We start from the raw sequence: 23,400 nt of genomic DNA, 5'->3' as shown, positions 1-23,400 counted from the left end.
CACAGCTGATCTCGCCATTGCTTTTTCAAACAAACACACTCACTAAATGTGTGTACATTGTGATCAGATGCCAGTTGACATCGATGTTTAAGACTAAAAAAATACAATGTAAAAAAAAATGTCTTTCTTCTGGAATTTAGTTCAAATGCGGTTTCCTAAGGGGTTATAGATCGTTAGACTTGAGGTTTTGTATTTCAATTTTGAGATACGTATTATTATTTTTTTGTATAGTATTGATAATCTTTGTTTATCTGTAAGAACATGAAGCAAAAATAACACACAATTTCGCATATCTATAAACGACGATCAACGTTATGTTCTAATTCATAACTTCAAGCGAACATAAATTATTTACAAAATAAACTCAACACCTTTGTATGGGATCAGCTCGCCTGACAGTGTGCAGCAAAGCTTTAATTTTATTAAAGACAAATGCAACGTAAAAAATGTTCATCAGTGTTACTGTCTGCCTAGGCCGCTGCAGGTAACAAACACAAAAACCAATCTACAAAAATAAAAACAATTTTCATTATGTACAAAAATACATATAATGAATCAAATAAAGATTCTGTTCTTACACACATTATTTTTCACATTAATAAAAAATAACACAAATAAAATACATTAAGTCGGGTGGGAGGGTGGGAAACTTTACTGCACCAAAAGCGAACCTCGAATGACAATATCTTTAATTTACAAAACCGCCAAAAGTATAGCACGAAATATTTGAAATGACCTTATTCGAATATTATGGTCAGTTCTACCTCGACCAATGAAAAACATTTAACCTATTATATACTTTCAAACACGTGTAATTTCATAAACAAATACACGTGGTAATGTTTACATACCGGTGTACATAACTTTAATAAATATATTTATGTTCTAATTCATAACTTCAAGCGAACATAAATTATTTACAAAATAAACTCAACACCTTTGTATGGGATCAGCTCGCCTGACAGTGTGCAGCAAAGCTTTAATTTTATTAAAGACAAATGCAACGTAAAAAATGTTCATCAGTGTTACTGTCTGCCTAGGCCGCTGCAGGTAACAAACACAAAAACCAATCTACAAAAATAAAAACAATTTTCATTATGTACGAAAATACATATTATGAATCAAATAAAGATTCTGTTCTTACACACATTATTTTTTCACATTAATAAAAAATAACACAAATAAAATACATTAAGTCGGGTGGGAGGGTGGGAAACTTTACTGCACCAAAAGCGAACCTCGAATGACAATATCTTTAATTTACAAAACCGCCAAAAGTATAGCACGAAATATTTGAAATGACCTTATTCAAATATTATGGTCAGTTCTACCTCGACCAATGAAAAACATTTAACCTATTATATACTTTCAAACACGTGTAATTTCATAAACAAATACACGTGGTAATGTTTACATACCGGTGTACATAACTTTAATAAATATATTTATGTTCGAATTCATAACTTCAAGCGAACATAAATTATTTACAAAATAAACTCAACACCTTTGTATGGGATCAGCTCGCCTGACAGTGTGCAGCAAAGCTTCGAAAAATAAAGAAAGGGTAAAGAAAAAATAAAAGAAAAAATACATAATTAAATCCCAATATTATTTGTTACAGACAGTCTATCCTTCAAAGACTCTTTAACATAACCGTCTTTTGCCGTGTCACTTTTCCACCGACCATGCTTTTTGAACAATCTGTCCTCTACACCAGCCGATGCCCCTCCTGAACGGAGACTATGCAGTCCAAATTGTTTACTATCTAAGCCTATACTCTGTAAACTTGAAAGTAGTATTTCCCGAGCTCTCGTGTATGACAACGGACCTGTACTTCTAAGTTTATAAGAATTATCAGACTTACAAAAATTAACGGATCTAAAAATAAATTCATCAGAATTTGATGTAATACTAGCTAATTTGAGATACCGTTCTAGCATACAGACAGGACAAGTTACAAGATTAGTTCTAGAAATAACCACATCCCTCCCTTCTCTGTAAATATCAGTTTTACTCTTCGCCAAATATAAATTTGCATGTGTAGAATAAATCTTTATATCGATACCTCTCAAATTAACTAGTTCTGAAAACCTTAAAAAACCTGCATAGCTTAATAAACACATACAAACAGTTCTTAAGTCTTTAAGATTACTATTAAGATGACCATAAGTATGAACAATCTTTCGCAAAATGTCTGGTGTAATAGGATCTTTCTTAGTGATAAAATGTCCCAATTTTCTCTGTGCTCCTTCGTTTACAAACGTTACTAATTCAGATGTACAAGGATTATTAAATCCAGCCAGTTTATGTGCCCAGCTAATGGCGTATATTACTTCATTTATCTTGCTTGCCGATTTTGCATTCTGTGAAATGTGAATCAAATATAGAGAAACTGTATAATCAGATGAAGGTAATGAAGTAATATTATGTATTTTACAGAAAGCATTAAAGGCATACTGGTACTTTTTACGAGTGTTCAGAGAACGTGAGCTCAAGCAGTACTCTGGTAGTCTAGCTTTCAATGTAGAAAGTTCATCAGAAATATCTGAATTCTGTTTCCATCTACCAACTCGAAAAATATCTGAAAAATGTGCAATCGTGAAACAAACATTATAAAATGTCAAAGTATTAAAAACTTATATACAAATGAACCATGCCACTGTAAACAACAGGACCTTGTCCAATATTTATTTGACCATGCCAGCTACAATGCTATATACATTAGTGCCGTGTTGAATACAACCATGCTTTCTACAATGTATTTACACACTAGGGCCTTATCAACAACAACCGTGCCTGCTACAATACACATTCATGTACTAGGGCCTCGTTACTTTAACCTCGCCAGCTACAATACACATCCGTGTACTAGGACCTCGTCACTTCAACCTCGCCAGCTACAATACACATTCGTGTACTAGGGCCTCGGAACTTTAACCTCGCCAGCTACAATACACATTAGTGCACTAGGACCTTGTTATCCTTGTCGCATCTAACTTCACTGCCAATACTGGAGCAATAAAAGGCTCAATGCCAAAAATGGATTTTCTATTAGAACCACTGACAAAAATACCACTTGTATTTTTAAATTCAATAACATCAGATATGTAATCTCTGTAATTCATATTTTTATCAAAAATGAAAGGCCAATAGGTCGCAGATATCCATTTTGGTACAATCAAAGTACCTCTAGCTTTACAAGCAATTACATATTTTATAGCTCTCAATACTAAGTAAATAGGTGGTACAATCCAATTGTTTCCACCAGACCAATTCTGAGTAAAACAGTCTACAGCTTCTGTATTTACATTCCAGAATAAAGAGTTAAATCTTTCTAATTTTGTGTTACGAGAACTAGCAAAACGATCGACTGTATAAGGACCCCAAAGGTCGTTAATAAAAGTATAGAAAAATTCTGAAACTCCCCAGTCTTCATAATCAATGATTTTACTGATATAATCAGCTTTCGAATTTTCACCTCTCGGAATCCATTGTATGTTAATGGAGATTCCCTTTTGTAAACAAATAGAAAAAATGGAAATTGCTATATCTTGCAGTTTTTCTTTCATGCTTCCTGCTTGAACAATTCTGACACAATTTTGATTATCAGTTAGCCATTTAAAGGATTTTCCAGCAAATGCATGTTGATAAGACATCAACGCCAATTCTATGGCCTTTAGTTCCCTCCACGTGGAACTCTCTAACATTTCAGTGGATTTCCACATAGTGTGAAAATTTTTACTTTCCAACTCTACTGTACATGCTCTGGCAGCTATGCTGCTAGCATCAGAATATACCATTACATGTGACTGACTATATTGATTTAATGTTTTAAAATTTACATTTGCAATGTTATCAAGCCAGAACTTCAATTCTGATATCACAAAACTTTACTTTCTAAAACTAAATAACTATCCCATGACATTCTACTTTCAATAGACATATAGCAATATCTAGTCATTATTCTAGTAATATTTCCGATCACAGGAGACATACTTATAATTCTACCCGTTACCTGGGCTAAATTTCTGGCAGAAATATATGGAATTTCTCTGAAAACATTATGAATAGATTGTAATAATTCGTCAATTCTCCTTTGAGGAATGCATAAAGTGAAATTACATGAATCCCAAATGATTCCCAACCACTCCAACTTCTGTACAGGAGTAAAAACTGATTTTTCTTCGTTCAGAAGAAAACCCGCACTCAAAAGTGATTGTTTCACAAATTCAGCATCTTTGATGCATTCATTATTTTCGTTATTCATACCAAATCCATCATCAAGATATAAAACTATTTTTATACCATTTTTTCTCCAATACTTGACCAATGGACTGAGACACTTTGTAAATATGTAAGGACCCGTTGAAAGACCAAATGCTAAAACAGTGAAGCAATAAAATTTATCTTCCAACGAAAAACCTAGATACGTGTGCTGCTGTGGACATATATCAAAATGAAAATAACCAGATTTTAAATCAAATTTATACAGATAATCATTTTTCTGAAAGTATTGCACAGCTATTTTCCAATCTTCAAATTTAATCTTTTCCTTTTTTACCGATAAATTCAAAGTGCTCAAATCTAAAATTAGACGCCTTTTCCCAGACTTTTGAGTAGCTACACTGAGCGGATTGACGATGTAAGGTTGAAATGGGACCTCAATGACGCAACCTGAAAGAACAAGTTCATTTACAGATTTGCTAACAAAATCATCATTCTTAAGAGCAGATTTGTTATTTTTCATGTACATGCTCGAAGGAGTATCAATAAATGGAATAAGATAACCATTTTTCAGTGTGTCTAAAATAAATGAGTTAGCACCAATATGCTCCCAGTACTGAATACTTTTAGCTAACCTCTCCTTTACACCAGAAAAAATACCCGTGTTAGATTTGAAATTTTCAAAAAATCTTACTTGTCTAAGCAAAATCTCAATATCATGATTTAAACACTATCAAATTCAGAAAATAAATATAAATACTTATCATTAACTAACTGTTCATTGTTAATTGTTCTGTTGTGTATTGTTGAAGTTGAACTGGTTGCGTTTGACAAGTGGACAGTTCTTCCTCCAGTGGCCAAATTGTTAACAGACATGGCACATATCGTGCTGGGACGGCTCACGCCGCCCGCTGCCAGCTCGAAAGGGCGGCGGGTTCTGACGCTGATACTGATTGGAATAATAAGGATTAGGAGCAGTTTCAACGGGAGCCGGTCTAGAAGTTGTCTTGTAGGGATTTGGGCGTCGGGATTTGTCTTTAGTCGAACGCATGGCTCTGGACTCCGCCTGGCGGATTTTCTTTTCATCTTCAGAGTCTGAAGCGATAACATTTGCTTCATACTCTCTGACAGTAGCCCAACCACCGGCTGAAGTATCTGCTATGCGTATCAGTTTGTTTCTGCCCTTAACCTTATCTATGAGGTCTATGATGATACGTGACACCTTGATTTCTGAACGGGGTACAAAGCTATAAACCTTGTTTAACTCGGTAATAGTTTCCTCGTTAAATTTGTATTGTATTTTGTTGCCCTCGTGCTTGAATTTAAGGGAAACCTCTTCTTTTAACTTTTTGGAAATTACGTCCTATTCACGGACCAAATCTGATTTAAGATCTACTAGCTTATTGTCAAAATACACTTTAAAAAGTTCAAAAGTATCAGCTAAATCACGGCGCTCTTCTACTATGTGGTTTCTACTTTGTGATTTACCGGTTGAAATGTGTGAATGCTCAGTCTCACCTTCGGACATTGGACTTCCTTCTCTATTCTCAGACATACTCAGGTTAAGCACAAGCTTACAACTTTACTGCACCAAAAGCGAACCTCGAATGACAATATCTTTAATTTACAAAACCGCCAAAAGTATAGCACGAAATATTTGAAATGACCTTATTCAAATATCATGGTCAGTTCTACCTCGACCAATGAAAAACATTTAACCTATTATATACTTTCAAACACGTGTAATTTCAAATCACAAATACACGTGGTAATGTTTACATACCGGTGTACATAACTTTAATAAATATGTTTAATTGTACGTAATTGTTAAAAGACGGACAGTTTTCATACATATGCCCTATACATACGACAATGTTTTGGCTGTTCCGTTTTACCCAGTTTTGATAATATTAGTAAAATTATACAATTCAATGATTTTTTTTTATTTTAATCGCATTTTAACTTATATATTTTCTTCTATTATAATTTTATTTGTTCTGAGGCGTACAAGAAGCTTTAAAACGCCCGATATTTGCATTTGATTTTTTGTTTACTGAAACATAGTTGTGACGTCACCCTGTTTCGTTGCAATGCTAAGAGAATAATAACATCATTTCGCGGAATTTTCGTTTTATGAAATTTTACCATTAAAAAAAAAAAGGAAATGGACTGACTTTATTTTGCTGTAGAATAGAGAACAGAGAATAGAATAATTATATATTGTATCTGATTCTTGGCCTACGTAAACTGGGATTTTTTGATGTCGAAAATCGAGAATATCTGGCAGTATAAAATAAGTTGTTAGTAACGCGGAACAGCCGTTTTTGTGTATTACTGCGTTATCGCTAAATGTAGATATATTGTGATTATACTTGTTGTCGATATTAAATAAGAATCGTAGTTATTTAACATGTTACAGCAAAAAACGACAACCACTGAATCACATGTTCCTGACTTGCGACATGAATGTAGAGGGCTTCAACACGTTAGCGGTCGCTCAGCCATCCCCTTACATGGGACAGTTGTGTAAAAGTACAACATATGATAACCATTTAAAAATCAGTTGGAAAGTTCTAAGCTCAAGGGATAAGTTCATAATCAACATAAATTCTAAATTTGTCACTATGAGACAGTCTATCGAAAGATATTTTTGCTAAAAAATCCACATGTTTCCGAATATTTTATGACCATCGTATGCTATATGGTTTTAAATATTTTTTATCTTGATCGTGCCCATGCCGTTTGAACGGAGAGGAACCTTATTACGTTGTATGTAAACGATCAGTGAATAAATGTATTAAAGTGTTCTCAGACAATATATGACATATCTATCATATGACGTTTTTTTACTATTTAATCATGATGTCTGGTGTCCAGCATATTAGAAGGTCTAATCGACAAATCTTATTTTGTATTTCAATTTTTTTGTATCGTCATTATGGAAAGTGTACATGTTATAAAACTGAATTTGTAAATATCTGTTAGATAGGTCTATATGAACTGATCTTACAAATCAGTGAACGTTTTCTTTTAACGAGTGACTAGATTTTCTTTTCTATTTTAAACGCTTTAAACGTTTAAACTTTATTGAATGAATAACTAGTAACTTAATACTATTGACATTACCTATAATAAAAACAAAACGCTATTGTTTAAATATGATTTTGATAAGTTAAATGTAAATTGGCACACTAGCTATAATAGTTCAATCAAGTAATTTGTTTGTTTTCCGACTTAAAATGGAAGAAGATCTAACTGCTTCAGTTAAAACGCATTACATCATCTAAATATACATGTTCCTGACCATATGAGTATTTTGAACCATACGCAAGTGGTCATGACATATGGGTTTATTCTCATATGGTCCGACCATACGCGTATGGTCGCCATAATTAACAAGTATACAACTACCACTTAAAAAACCTCTTCATTAAGTATGACCCTTGTAGTTGTCACGTCATTAAAAAGACGATATCAAAGGTCATTTTATGATATTATAATGATAAAAAGATTAACCAAATACAAATGAGCAGTTTCACGCATTTAATTTTACTCATTAGTCACAACTATATTAGAATATTTTGTACCTATGGTCATTACCGAATTTTTATTACGAGTCATTGGCAATATGTCGACTTGAGGAGATATTTTCCAAATTTCTTAATGAACAGTTATGGAAAGTCCGAAGACCACGGTATCACTGTACGCTTTTCACTCAAAGGTAAAAGGTATAACTGGAAAGGATCGTGCGCATCCAAGATGTCCTAATGCAGATTAGTACCGTGTGGAGGTAAATATCACCCTTAGCAAGAAAATATTTAAAGATGAAAACTGAATGTGGCATAAATATATAATGTCTGTGTAGCCTTTGAATTATACAAATAATACATTTTCATGAAATCATTATTGTTTTCTTTTAGATAAACTTTATTTTAGTATTGAAACGTTTCTTATGCATAATAACTATGTGGTCCAAATACTCATATGGTCCGGCCCATTAATGACCAAACAAGTATATACTCATATGGTCCGATTATACACGTATTGGTGGACCATATGAGTATACGCATATGCTCCAAATACTCGTGTGGTCCGAATTATACACAGATTCAGTACAAAACGTAAAATCTTGAACATTGGACACATGTCTTGTTAACAAAATAGTCACTAGTATAGCTCAAACCAAAAAGATAAAAGTGCAAACAAACGTTAATGCCTACAAGACAAAACAAAGCTACTCAAGTATTCAGGTATAATACATAACTTTATTTTCGATTTATGAGTGTGACTGTTTCTTTGATATCTTTAGCCCCTCCTTTAATGTTTTCATGTTTTAGTGGTCCGACATAAAAAAAGGGACGAAGATAGGGTGCATCAGTCTAGGAAAATAGTTGAAAGTTACGAAAATACTCCGAGGATAGCTCAAAACGGAAAGTTCCTAATCATATTGCAAAATAAAAAGCTCAAACACATCAAACAACTGACATACACTATCATATTTCTGACCTGATACAATCATTTTTTGAAGCAAACATTGTGATTTAAACCTGGTTTTATAACTAGCTGAACAGGGAATTTTTCAAGCACGATTGTGTTGTCCTTCCTTTAAACTCATAAAACGTTTTGAATGAATATAATCATACCAATGACCTTAAGCTAATACTATTACCCTTCACATAGATATATGCTTAAAGACAAACAAGTATTATATTCCGTTATATTCAAATTGACATAATAGTCATCATGGTTCAATTAATAATGGGTTCAATTTCAAAACAAAACAAAAAAGGAAAAAAATGCCAACCTGTATCTTAGGTTGAACATGAATAGCATATCATCAAGACAATAACAACATTACAAAGTTAACAAGTGCCTAACAAAACTACGCAAACTACTATCAGTGGATATTTAATCGCAAGGTATAGTTGAATATTATTAAATGTCATAGCTACATCACGTGAAATACTTTTTAATTCTTTAATGACATTTGAAAATGTTGCAGTTTAAAAAAAGTAGTACAGGAAAAGAACAGATGATATGGTTATCTTTTATCATAACCTTAATATTAATTTTTTCAAGAAACCAATATGTCTAGAATGTGGAAACAGAATCAATTGACATATTGCCTGGTAAACAAGCATTACCATGATCTACCGACGTATTCTAGATAAGATAGATGCATATTCAAAACATTTAAATGTTTAAACATTTTAACCAACGTTAACAAACAATACCAATAGTGGATTGGTAATCGACTTTACGTAATCAAACTCGACTTACTTCTGTTCTCTCCTATTCGTACGCAGTAGAAAATGTTTTAATCGTGATCAATTCTTGTTTGTTCCTGACTCAAAAAGATTGTTTATACAGTACAATGGTGACCTGAGAACCTGTGAAAATACTAAGGTTCAAACCCCTTCAGGGAAAATTGACCCGTGATCAATTGGTTATCGTGTGTATGAATTCGTTGGTAATATAGTTGATCTATACCCATTCCGAGGTCTTCATCAACTCAATAGTCAGTGTGTCGGTACTAGTATGATGTACAATGAAATTAACGATACCAATTTTCTTGCACCAGATGCGCATTTCGACAGTACATGTCTCTTCAGTGATGCTCGTAGCCAAAATATTTGAAATCCAAAACTTATATAAAAGATGAAGCTCTATAATCCAAAAGGTCCAAAAAGTATAGCCAAATCCGTGAAAGGAATCAGAGCTTTGCATGAGGGAGATACATTCCTTAATTTATATTAATTTCTAATATTTTGTAACAGCAAATTTTAATAACACAAAAAAATCCGTATTTTCATGACAGTACCGAAGTACTGGCTACTGGGCTGGTGATACCCTCGGGAACTGATAGTCCACCAGCAGAGGCATCGACCCAGTGGTAGTAATAAAATTAACGGTACCAATTTTCTTGCACCAGATGCACATTTCGACAATACATGTCTCTTCAGTGATGCTCGTAGCCAAAATATTTGAAATCCAAAACTTATATAAAAGATGAAGAGCTATAATCCAAAAGGTCCAAAAAGTATAGCCAAATCCGTGAAAGGAATCAGAGCTTTGCATGAGGGAGATACATTCCTTAATTTATATTAATTTCTAATATTTTGTAACAGCAAATTTTAATAACACAAAAAAATCCGTATTTTCATGCCAGTACCGAAGTACAACATACGTTACAGAATATCTCTGTTGATCAAAAGATAAAATATTACAAACCGAATTTTCAATATACTCGCAAACAATAATTACCTTAAATCAACAAGACAGTTCTGTCAATGTCCCTTTTGGGTGTTTTCGTCCTTAAATTCATTATAGATTCTCCTTTTTTTTATGGAGGTGTATTCAGAAAAAGCTTCGATGCACACAATTAATGTTTTATATTCATGTGTAACCATAACATACATGTCTTCGAGTGCGATATAGTAATTAACTTATTTTGCGGATATTTTATTTCGCGGTTAGCACTTACTAGCCAATTTCACGGCAATTTTATTGTGCGATTTTCTAAATTTATTGATGTAGTTATATGCAGAAAGATCCAAGTTTTACATTTTCGTAACGAATTATATTCGCGTTTTTTTTTTTTATCTAACGAAAATGTGAAACTAAGTCGGTTTACCTTAACTACTGTACAAATTTCAATTAAGGGCAACTAAATAAACATTAAAAAGGCATAATGAAGAACGTAGTTTTTAGATACCAAAGGTATTTTAAACTCATCAACTGAACATGTTATTTTTATGTATGATACAATGTCAAGATGTTTTGTCTACCACTATTAAAATTATACTTGTCTGTTCAAAGTATTGATATATCTATGCTATAACGGCTACTATTATATAATGCACATTGAGTCTAATTTGTAGAATGATTGATCTTCGATATTGATCGTATACTGCCGGCGTCACACATTGGTGTATTGACCGGCGTGCACCAAACGTACAGCGAAAATTGACAAAGTCGGTATACGTTAGTTGCACGCAAGAGGAACGGTAAGCAATCGTGAAACGCGCGTTTTGAAGTTCGTCGAAATTCAAAGATATACGCTTGGTATACGCTACAACTAGAGGAAATATTTAAGCAGCATACAAATTTTCATCCAGCTCACGCATATGTCTAGCATATACCTGTACATTACACGCAAGTAATACATACGCTACAAGCACGTTAAAAACGCTTCAGATAAGTTTGAGACACGTTTAGGGCACATTGTATACGCTTCAATGTCGTTCGACTTTAACTAAAACGTATGCGTGTGTGTTTGTAACAAACACCCCACAATAGAAAGTCCAAGATACGAGCGGGGCGCATCTCAAATACGTTCAAGAAACTTTTTCCTTCCTTCGTAGAGTGCATTCCATCTACGTTAGATAAACGCCAGGCATACGCCAACATACGTTTTTTGAACTACCAACAAACGCTTTGGTACGCTTCTCGTAAGCCCAATACACGCTTATAGCTCGTTGTGCACACGTTACAGATATGATTGACAGGTTGAATGCATCCAAAATTACTAGCGTATTGGAAGCGTACATGATATTTTAACATGCCCGGCGTACGTCGGAGATATACGCTGATGTGTGACGCCGGTATTAGTACTGGGGTTTGCAAGATAGCTAAGATAGCTAAATCTGTACATTATACGTGTTGCCTGATCAAACTGCATTATATATGTTCGTGACTAAACCTTTATGTTAGCTGTTTCTATGATTCTTGTCAATCTGATGAGTTTAGTCGTTTCAAACAGTTTAACAGTTTTTTTCTTATATTGATTGCTGTTAACAAAACCTGGTCAATGTTACACTACAAAAGTTAAAAAGTCTGAAAATTCTTAACTTAGTATGAATTTGTCTAATAAGGTTCTTGATTGTTCTTGACAAACTTCTTGGCAGTATGAACAATGTCAAACATTTCTTGACACTTTCAGTATCATCTGATAAGAGTCTGGATTTAAGTCTCGACCAATTCTTGACTGTCTTAAATTTGTCTAGATCAGTCTTTACATATTCGTGACATTCTTAATAATGTCTCATTATGTCTTGAAACATTATTGACAGTCTTAATACCCTGAAAACCCCCATGTAGTTTAATTTTGATTTATTTTTATGTAACGTTTAATAAAATGTTTTCACTTGGAAAGGAAAAGAGAGGAACGAAAGATACCAAAGGGACAGTCAAACTCATAAATCTAAAACAAACTGACAACGCCATGGCTAAAAATGAAAAAGACAAACAAACAACAGCACACACGACACAACATAGAAAACTAAAGAATAAACAACACGAACCCCACCAAAAAACTAGGGGTGATCTCAGGTGCTCCGGATGGGTAAGCAGATCCTGCTCCACATGCGGCACCCGTCGTGTTGCTTATGTGATAACAAATCCGGTAAATAGTCTAATTCGGTAGGTCACATTCAGGAAATATATATGTCAAAGTTTGTGACAAACAGTATTTAGGTTTTTGCCGTTCACAAAACTACCAGTCAAATTTCCTTTACTAAAATAGTTGATTTGAGGCAGTTTTAAAATGTGACCATGTGTCTCTTTTGGACCCCACAATTCATCTTTTGCGTTTGTGTGGCTAAAAAAGGGGGTGATTTGGTTTAGGTCAAATAATTTGTTCCCATCTTGATTCAAAAACCTTGTTAATTCTTTAGAACAATCAAAAAAAGTTTTTAATCAAAATTTAGTGTTGAATTGCATAACTTTTTATCAAAAATAAATATTTGTGATAACTCCCTCCTGAAAAGAAAAAAAAAGTTTAGATCTATATTATGCATGTCTGTTTTAGATCCATTTCATAAGACCAACGATTAAACCCATCATAAATACAGTTTTTATTTATTATTCCGAGAGTAGATAATAATTTTCTTTAAATCTTTAGGAAATTATTCAATTTGTTTTAATGTTGAAATAATTATCTTAATAATTTTGATGAAGAAAATCCATTTTAATTCAATTCTTTTTACAAATGTTTTAATCAAAATGATGATTTTCATTTTAATCTATCAACATCCTTTTTAAATTGTAGTGGCATGGTCAGTCAACTGATAAATTGCATACTAAACTCCGAGTTATACACAGGAAAGTAAAATTAAAAATCATACAAAGACTACTATAGCTATTTACTGTTTCATTTTATTTGTAAACCATATTTTTCAGGTAACAGTTCATAAGGGATACCTACAAGAACACAAAGATGAAAAATAGTAGAGTAAGTGTGTCAATGTACTTCAATGATTACGTGATCACCTCCCTGTTATAGAATAAAATATCCCTTTCATTTGCAAATTCAGCATTTCGGCAGAGTACAAATAATTGTTGATTGCAGAACATTTTTTTTTATAATATGGTCACTTTCCAGTATAAATTAATGATTTACAATAATAATAAGTAGCAGAAAATGCGATTTTGAGAATATAAATTTTTTTTATATAAAAGTTTAATGCCGAATGATTATCTCGGTTTCGTTTTGTTAATGCTGCTTTTTTCGGTTCAAATTCTTTGGTTGCTCAAGGTTTTATCAGTTTGAGATTCTGTATATTCATGCTTGATGAATCACTAACAAGTTCTGGTTAATCAAGCAAATCAGTCATCTTAAAGAGCAACTAAAACTCGTAAAACAGGATTCCGATGAGTTTTATATCTATTGTTAATATAAAGACAAGAAACTTAAGTGCTATATGTTGCAGTAAGTACAGCTGTTTCTCAAACCACGCCCTTTTTTGGAAGATATATAATATTCATAAATATATTAATTTGTTAACGTACTGGTTCTCATTTATGATCTTTATGTTTCATCTCATAGAGACATCATTAGGAATGTAACTAGTATAGAACAAACATCGAAGAGCCTAAATTTTAATTCTTAGGAGGTCCAAAAATTAGTGTAAGGGTAGTATAGAATTTTAGTATAAGTTTAATCTTTTAGAAGTTCAGGGCATATAGATGTTGAAAATATGCCGAATGTTGAATAAAAAAGTAGTGCATATAAACTTTCCGTTCTGGGATGTTATATTTCACGACTTCCTATTAAAAGTGTCACAGTTTTAGCCGCAAAGGGAGTTCCTATCGGAAGTTACATTGTCTATATTTACAGAGTTGCAACCTTTAGATATGCCAGTAAATGACGTAAAAAGTAAAATATAATCTATATATACTTCTCTGATCAAATACAGGCACCTGAGATACATTCTAGAAAAAAAAAGGACTCCGAATCCATTTGAAATTATTGTTAAAGTGGTAAATAACACTCAAGGGATATGTCTATGTAAAAATAAGTTTTAATCACTTTTTAATATTATGTTGCTTGATGATAAAAATTAATGTTTGTCAAGCTTCTACATATCAATGATTTTTTTTTAGATAAGGTGTGTGGTTTACGTTTATAGAATTTTTATATTTTTGTCAAAGGTTGAAAGTAAAGTTTTAAAGATAGAACCGAAATAAGTTAGGTCAAGCATTTGGTACAACCTTCATGAATGATACTCAGTTGTAAATAAAATTTATTAACATTTCAATTATCCTTACCAGTTAACATTATCTCTTATTTTTCAGGTACAGGTATCACCGACACATATAGTAATTCAAACAAGAAAACAAACGCAAACACATCCTAAAACCGCACCAATAGATTGGACCTGTCTGGCAATCATAGCGTGTTTTTGCTGTTTTTGGCCTCTTGGGATAATAGCTTTGATATTTGCTCACGATGTAAGTGGATTTTCTTGTACTTTATTATATAAATATATCGTAATGCTATCTATTGCACTTGTTGAAGTCACAAAATGGACTTCTTTGGCTGAGTTTAAAACAATACACAATATTCACAACTGTTTGTTTTATCCTTTAAAAGTAGCATATGTGGGTAAACAGAATGATCTGTAGTAATATTGTACCATTATTGATTTATTTTTGGTTCAATGTTTCATTTCAGGCAACATCAGCGACAGAAAGAGGAAGTTTAGAACGTGCTCATCGAAGTGCTTGCATCGCTGTAACCCTTACAATAATTACTCTATTCGGTGGTTTGAGTGCTATGATTATAATAATTGTACTAACACAAACCAAATCAATATAGTTATGTTCTTAGTATATATATATTTTATCATTAGTTCAAACCCATTCATTGTTTTAATAATTAATATGTGTATCATGAATTATGATCATGAGTTCAAACGTAAAAAAATGTCTCAAGATTTGTTTGTTTAACGTACTATTCAGCACATTTAAAAACTCTAAAGTGCAGTCGTTGTTATGAAACTCAACAGTTGGAATAGCTAGAGGACTTTTTTGTTTTTTTTATTCATCGTTGTCAATATAATGGAATTTGATGCTACTGTCATACAAATGAGAGCTTTAGCTAGCTACAACACCAGGTTCAAGATACCATTTTCTACTTAAGAAAATGTCTATACCAAGTCAGAAATATGACAGTTATTATCCATTCGTTTGTGCAAGATAAAAAAAATCAGACCATATTCATGGGCCTGTCTTAATTCATGATTCTCGTCAGTGGTTATCTTTAAATAGTCATATATTGTCATTAACAATGTTATGGATTTGGCAGATCTTTTATAGGCCCTGCTTCATATTTTTACAACGTTTCTTGACTCTATCTTGAAATATTGTAGTAACATTTTAAAAATCCACATGTCATAATTATTTTTTGATTTCTCTGAACCGTTTGGAAGTTGTTAAAAATAAGACTGTCTCTTTAACCATTTTTTCTTTCGTTGAAATAAGTTGGCATACAACGTAAGAAAGTTTGAACATGCACGTATCGTTTTATTCCTACTAACCATCAAGTAGAAACAAGTGTTGAGGATATACTTCATACACGTATAAGATTGTTTTAACCACGTCTTTGACTATCGATGATGATATAAAACACATTCAAATTTTTAGTTAATGTTTTTCCAAAACGTGTTTTATTCTACCAACTGTTTCAAATGTTTAAAAGTACAATTATTGATAAAAGAGCTGCTTTATAAAATTTAATGTTGAATTGATTCTAAATGTTGTATACCTCCAACAATTATATAATAGTGATAGTTGGTGTTTGGAACTCAATAAAACATATCTTAACTGTTAGAGATTAAGAAAGTACATTTATATAATAAGAAAATATCAATTTCACTTAGTAGGTACGAGTAGATATGGAAACATATAATTCAATTTTTAAAATACAAACTATCCACTATAGTTTCTTTATATGATTATGTTGCAAACACAGTATGCGTCCAAATGTGTGGCATTTCAGCTACATTACAGAAGGTAATTGTATTCTCCTTGTAAACGTTTAAGATGATATAGGTATTGACTTTTCGATTTCGAGTTGATAAACGTACTAAAAAATAAATCAATTCAATTCTAGATAAGTATTTATTTATTGATCGTACACAGCACTGAACACAGTATTTTTTTTTTTAACGAAAACTGTTTTACCTTAAGTTTCCACTTTAAACTTCATAAACCCGAATAATGCTTTTTCGAATGAAAATAATCACACAAAAGAACTTAAGTTATTATTGTTACCCTTCACATAGATATATGCGTCAAGACTAACAAAGAATTGTATCCTAATTTATTTTTTAATTAACACAATAACCATTATGGTTCTATAAAGTAATGAATTTGGTTTCAAAACAACAACAAAACAGAAAATATATCTAACCTGTGATTTAAGTAGAGTATAAATACATTTGTAAGTGTATTATCAAGACAAAAGTGAAGTTGAAAAAAAGAAGACACTGACCAAGCTACGCAAATGCTAACGAGGGGATATTAAATGACAAGGTATAGTTGAATATTATTAAACGTCATAGCTTAATAACGGAAAATACCCTCCTATTAATCATTCAATTTAAATGATCTGATCAGATGCAGTTAACTGTATAGTGTAATATATAAATAGATATGCAACATATAAAAAATATGCAATATGTAAAAAAATATGCAATATATAAAAAAATATGCAATATATAAAAACATATGCGATATATAATTTTTTTTTCTTAAAAACAGTTTATTACAAAATATTCATTCAACAAACCTATATCTAGAATGTAGAAACACAAATTCAACTTGATTGTTGACTTTGTTAAAAAAAAAATATAACATCATCTTGATATACTGTAGTTTTTTTTTAGATAAGACAGGCGAAAAAGGTGCAGATGCAAAGATTGTTGTTTAAACATTCAAAACCACGTAAACTTCCCGTACCAATAGGGGAAACGTTATCGAATCTACCAGACAATACTCGACAAATGTCTCTTCTCTCCTTGTTGTAGTCAGTTGGAAATTCTGAGTCTTCTTCAATCAATTCTGATTCATACTCGACGTTTGATACATCAGATACCATCAGTCCATTATATTTCAGTTCAGAGAGAAATCTAGAAATTATTGAGATATTCAAGGCAAAACTGACCTTAGACCAATAAACACTTTTTTGTATGTCATCTTTGATGTTTTGGCTAATCACCATTCAGGTCAATAAATATACTAAATGTGTATCAAGAAAAGCGCTTCTACTCATTTTACTTCGGTTCAATCATAATATATTCCATTTTTTTTCTGAATGATCATTTTTTTTTCTTTAAAAAAATAGGTTCTGCCCAATCTGTAAGAAAAGTTTACCATTAATAAACAAAGCTTTTAATGCCCCTGTTTGGGTATATGTTTCCTCATGTACATGTATACATATATTGTTCTCATTTGTTTCGGATTTAAGCGTTTCTGATAGAAGTACATTCAGAAAGCGCTTCAGATGCCCCAAATTTAAATTTAAAGTGTTTATTTGAATTTTTTAGAACTAGTTTAATGTAAACGAGTGAGGTAAATTCTCTTCAATATATGAAAATAGAAGTATAATTTGTTGAAAAAAAAGTAACGTGAAAAAAAAATGAACTTCGAGGAAAATTCAAAAACGGAAAGTCCTTAATCAAATTGCAAATTCAAAACCTCAAACACATCAAACTAATGGACGTTAACTGCCATTTGCTTTAGTACAGGCATTTTATTATGTAGAAAGTGGTGGTTTAAACCTAATTAATAGCTAGCAAAACCTCTCATGTGTTGGTCAGTCGCATTAAACTTCATTGGACATTAAGCAAATAACAATTAATCATACAATTAACTGAGAGTAGACTTGAAATCATATATGTCATAATTTTCTGATCATTACATGTTACAAATATACTTATTTTGTATTCCATTCTACACGACAGGTGCCACATTTGTGTAGGATCTGTTTATACTTCCCAAAGCACTTGAGACCACCCCCAGTTTTGTTGATTTTGTGTTGCTCAGCCTGTGATTTTTTATGTTGTGTTTTTGTGTTTTTGTACTATTGTTTGCCTGTTGTATTTTTCTTTTTAAACCATGGTGTTGTAAGTTTATTTTCGACTTATTAGTTTGAATGTCACTATGGTATCTTTCGTCCCTCGTTGATATAAATATGCAAAATAACTATTTCTGAAAAACGATCCTTCGTTATACACATATATATTGTTTGTGTGTACAAATAAAGGTCTTTTTGTTTAAATCACACAAAGGAAATATAAACTGTTAGTAGTTAGTTTTATTGTATGTTTACTTTTAAATGATAAATGTATATGAGCTGTATCGAATTAACAGATCTACAGAAGAAAATAATAGAACAATTGCTATCTCATGTTTAAAAGTATTGAGGTTAATTAACTCGATAATTGTTTTATCGCAATTTGTTGAAAAAATAAGTGAGTTTTTTCACCTAGGTGTCGTTGAATTGATATGCATCGCCTTTTGGTAAACTCTCTAAGCTGTTAATGATCACCAAACTGTACTTTATCCACAAGTATTCAGTACTTTATTTGACCTTCAAACTAGGTCCTGAAGGAATTGATTTTATCAACGTAAGAAAATATATTAAAGGACAGATTTGCAAGTTTTGACATTTAAAACAGGTTTTGAAATACAGAAAATGGTTACAATATATAGACATGATTACTTCAAAAGTTGAAAAAAACCTTTACAGGTTATGAGTTTAAAACTTTTGAATTTTATTTAACACATGTCTTTTACATGTGAACAGAGCACAGCATGTTCAGACTTTATATGCTGCTACATACATCAATCTCATTGAACACAACGATAACAGTGACTACATGAAGTAAAAATTTAACCAAATTGTTCCAAATCGAACAATTGTCTAGACATATTGTAAACAAATCATAAAATGTCATAAAACATACCTAAATAAAATTCAAATTTGTTTTATTCTTCTTCTGATGCATTGAGCGGCAAATGTACATATACTACTACAATTTGTAATCATTTAAAGAACAAGTATTGATCATTTATGATAAAACGTCTAATATACACTACACATTGAGTTGAATTTTACACTACACATTGAGTTGAATTTTACACTACAAATTGAGTTGAATTTTACACTACACATTGAGTTGAATTTTACACTACACATTGAGTTAAATTTTATTCTACACATTGAGTTGAATTTTACGAATATTTGATCTTCGATATTGATCGTATTGGTGTCAGAAATATGACAAAACTGAACACTACATTCGTTGATAGAACAACTTTCCGTCTATATGTTCAAGACTGAATTTTCATGTTAGCTGGGTTTTTTTTATGAATCTTGTCGAACAATATAATAGTTTATTCGTACATTTTGCTGTAATAAAACTGTTTCGTGTTAGTAGAGGTGTAAGCACTTGGAAATTTGTTTAAACCCGCAAAATGTACATGTCCAATGTACGTAGCTTGGAATTTGTCGTTGGTCGTAACTTGCTGCTTCATGTTTGTTTTCCAATTATTGTTAAGAGTTTAGTGATAAAAGAGAGGGGTAATATACTAAAGGGATTTCGAAGTCGAAAAACAAAATGACAATTCCTTGGCACAAATTGAAAATGATCAAATGACAAAAAGTATACTATACACAACATTGATACATGATGTTTCAGGTTCTCGTGGTGGCTAAAGTTATCATGCAGCATATGATGCACCCGTGGTGTTGTTTATGTGAGGAACACCTAATGAAAGGTCAAATTCGGTAGCTCACACTCGATGAAAAGATAACGAGATTATTGTTAAGACAAATCGGAACATATTCGTAATCATCTTTGGCACAAGTATTACAAAAAGATCATCAAACTCCGTCCGTAAAACGCATTTAAAAGTTGAAGGAACGGCAAAAAGTATATCCATTGCATACCCATGCACTACATTATCTTCCCCGAAGTCGAAAAATTGTCTTGCTTTCTTCAAAATAAAGTACTAGTAAGAATATTTTCGTCCGTTTTGATATCATGATTTCAAAGACGGGTACGTACTATTGTTTATTTCGTTTACTATATTTTTCAGGTAACAGCTTATAAGATTTTCTAACAGGAACACAAGGATGAAAAACAGTAGAGTAAGTGTGTCAATAAAATAGAGAATGGAAATAGGGAATGTGTCAAAGACACAACAACCCGATTATAGAGCAGAAAACAGCCGAAGGTGTCAATACTAATGCAATCACCTCCCTATTATAGGATAAAAATCTTCATGTTTTAATTCTACATTTTGGCTGTGTTCTAATAATTGTCGATTGTCGGAATAATTGCAGAACGATTTGTCTAGAATATTACCAATTTCCCACATTATATTACGTAATGTGTCATGTCATTTTCATTTGGGATGGTGTGTCAAACCGCTATATATGTACTGAATTGTTTCCGATAAAGGGTGAGGCTCATGTTTTTTGATATTTTTGTCTAAGGGTCTACATTGTTTGTACGTGTCAAATTCATAACTTTCCGAAAACTAAACAAACCAAATCAATTTAAGTCAAAGTGTTTGGTACCACCTTAATGCAGGATTCTTAGTTTAAGCGATTAATGAATTTTTTATTTTTTTAGAATTAATTGGTGACATTTTTTTATTATCATAACCGTTTGATTGTTTATAAACATATCTTTTATTTTCCAGGTACAGATATTACCGACAAATGTAGTAATCCAAACTAAAAATCAAACGCATTCACATTATAAAATCGCACCAATAGATTGGACCTGCCTGGCATTTATAGCGTGTTGCTGGTTTTTGCCTCTTGGATTAGTAGCTTTGATCTTTGCATACGATGTAAGTAGATTCTAGACGTAACAAGTTTATGAAATCCATCGTAAGATACTTTGTAGATTCACGCAATATCCAAAATTTACTATCATTGCTAAATAGACATAAGGAGATGTGACATGAGTGCCAAAGACACAACTTTTCATTCAAGTCATAATCTGTAAAAGTAAATCATTGTAGGTATAATACGGTCTTCAACACGAAGCCATGGCTCACACTGAACAGCAATCTATAAAGGGCCCCAAAAATGACTAGTGAAAAAAACTTTCAAACGAGAAACAAAAACACTAATGAACAACATCAACAAACGACAACTGCTGATGCCTATTTTAGGTCAGGTGCAAACAAATACAGCGGGTTTAAACGTTTTAAACCAACCTTCACCCTCTTTTGAAACAATAGAATAACTACACAACACAGAAGTACACACTACAAAAAATCAATTGAAATGTCTTAACTTAATACAAAAAAGCTGTGTATGCACTTCATTATGTTAACTTTAACTGATAATTGAATATTAGGTTGATTTTAATAAACGACTTCGCATGGATACGCACGCTACAATAAAGGATACACGGCATGACACGCTGTATGTTCTTCTCATATATGTTATGATGGTATGATACTAAAAACCTAACGGGAAGGAGTGTGCCTGATGTTCATATGATGACGAAATAATCTTTCAATCAGTTTAATTGAAGTCTGGAGCTGGCATGTCAGTTAACTGCTAGTAGTCAAGTTGTTATTTATGTATTATTGTCAATTTGTTTATTTTCTTTGGTTACATCTTCTGACATCAGACTCGGACTTCTCTTGAACTGAATTTTAATGTGCGTATTGTTATGCGTTTACTTTTCTACATTGGCTAGAGGTATAGGGGGAGGGTTGAGATCTCACAAACATGATTAACCCAACCACAGTTTTGCGCTTGTCCCAAGTCAGGAGCCCTTGGCCTTTGTTAGTCTTGTATTATTTTAATTTTAGTTTCTTGTGTACAATTTGGAAATTAGTATGGCGTTCATTATCACTGAACTAGTATATATTTGTTTAGGGGCCAGCTGAAGGATTTGTGGATTTTATGTTGAATATTTCATTTCAGGCAAATTCAGCGGCGCAGAGAGGAAGTTTGGAACGTGCTCATCGAAGTGCTTGCATCGCTGGAACCCTTACAATGATTACTTTATTCGGTGGTTTGAGTGCTTTGATTACATATATTGCACTTGTACGATTCGATTCATATAGTTTTAAGTTTAGAGGATAAACTTTGGATATATTTTTGATCATTTATTCAAGTCCATTTATTGTATAGATAATGCATATGTGTTTCATGATAAATTATCACGTGTTGAAATGACAAAAATTTCTAAATCATATTTGTATATGTACTATTCATGACGATATAATCACCATATAACATCACTTCACGAAACTATAAAAGACATATGACCAAATGTTCAGGTACAACAATCACCATATAACATCACTTCAATAAACCAGAAAAGACATATGAACAAATGGTCTGGTACAACAATCACTATATAAAATCACCTCAATAAACCAGAAAAAAATTATGAAAAAATGATCTGGTACAACAATCACCATATAACATCACTTCAATAAACCAGAAAAGACATATGAACAAATGGTCTGGTACAACAATCACTATATAAAATCACTTCAAAAAACCAGAAAAACATTATGAAAAAATGGTCTGGTACAACAATCATCATATAACATCACTTCAATAAACCAGAAAAGACATATGATCAAATTGTCTGGTACAACAATCACCATATAACATCACTTCAATAAACCAGAAAAGACATATGAACAAATGGTCTGGTACAACAATCACTATATAAAATTACTTCAATAAACCAGAAAATAATTATGAAAAAATGGTCTGGTACAACAATCACTATATAAAATCACTTCAATATACCAGAAAAAAATTATGAAAAAATGGTCTGGTACAACAATCACTATATAACATCACTTCAATAAACCAGAAAAGACATATGACCAAATGGTCTG

At 32.1% G+C, this 23,400-nt stretch overlaps 3 long non-coding RNA genes across 3 annotated transcripts; 2 read left to right on the top strand and 1 right to left on the bottom strand.

Annotated features, from left to right (window-relative positions):
* Positions 1-938: 938 nt before the first annotated feature.
* Positions 939-2,577, bottom strand: LOC143081666 (uncharacterized). Its single transcript, XR_012980017.1, has 2 exons — positions 2,438-2,577; positions 939-1,071 (listed from the first exon to the last, which is right to left on the bottom strand). It is a non-coding gene; the product is annotated as an uncharacterized LOC143081666 (long non-coding RNA).
* Positions 2,578-9,068: 6,491 nt separating this feature from the next.
* Positions 9,069-15,438, top strand: LOC143081665 (uncharacterized). The gene is made up of 4 exons (XR_012980016.1): positions 9,069-9,143; positions 13,405-13,456; positions 14,800-14,955; positions 15,179-15,438. It is a non-coding gene; the product is annotated as an uncharacterized LOC143081665 (long non-coding RNA).
* Positions 15,439-16,799: 1,361 nt separating this feature from the next.
* Positions 16,800-22,724, top strand: LOC143081664 (uncharacterized). Its single transcript, XR_012980015.1, has 4 exons — positions 16,800-17,040; positions 20,611-20,662; positions 21,220-21,372; positions 22,466-22,724. It is a non-coding gene; the product is annotated as an uncharacterized LOC143081664 (long non-coding RNA).
* Positions 22,725-23,400: the final 676 nt, after the last annotated feature.

The sequence above is a fragment of the Mytilus galloprovincialis genome, chromosome 7 (assembly GCF_965363235.1).
Source record: "Mytilus galloprovincialis chromosome 7, xbMytGall1.hap1.1, whole genome shotgun sequence".
Lineage (NCBI taxonomy): Eukaryota > Metazoa > Mollusca > Bivalvia > Mytilida > Mytilidae > Mytilus > Mytilus galloprovincialis.
This window is presented reverse-complemented; position numbering and strand designations above follow the sequence as displayed.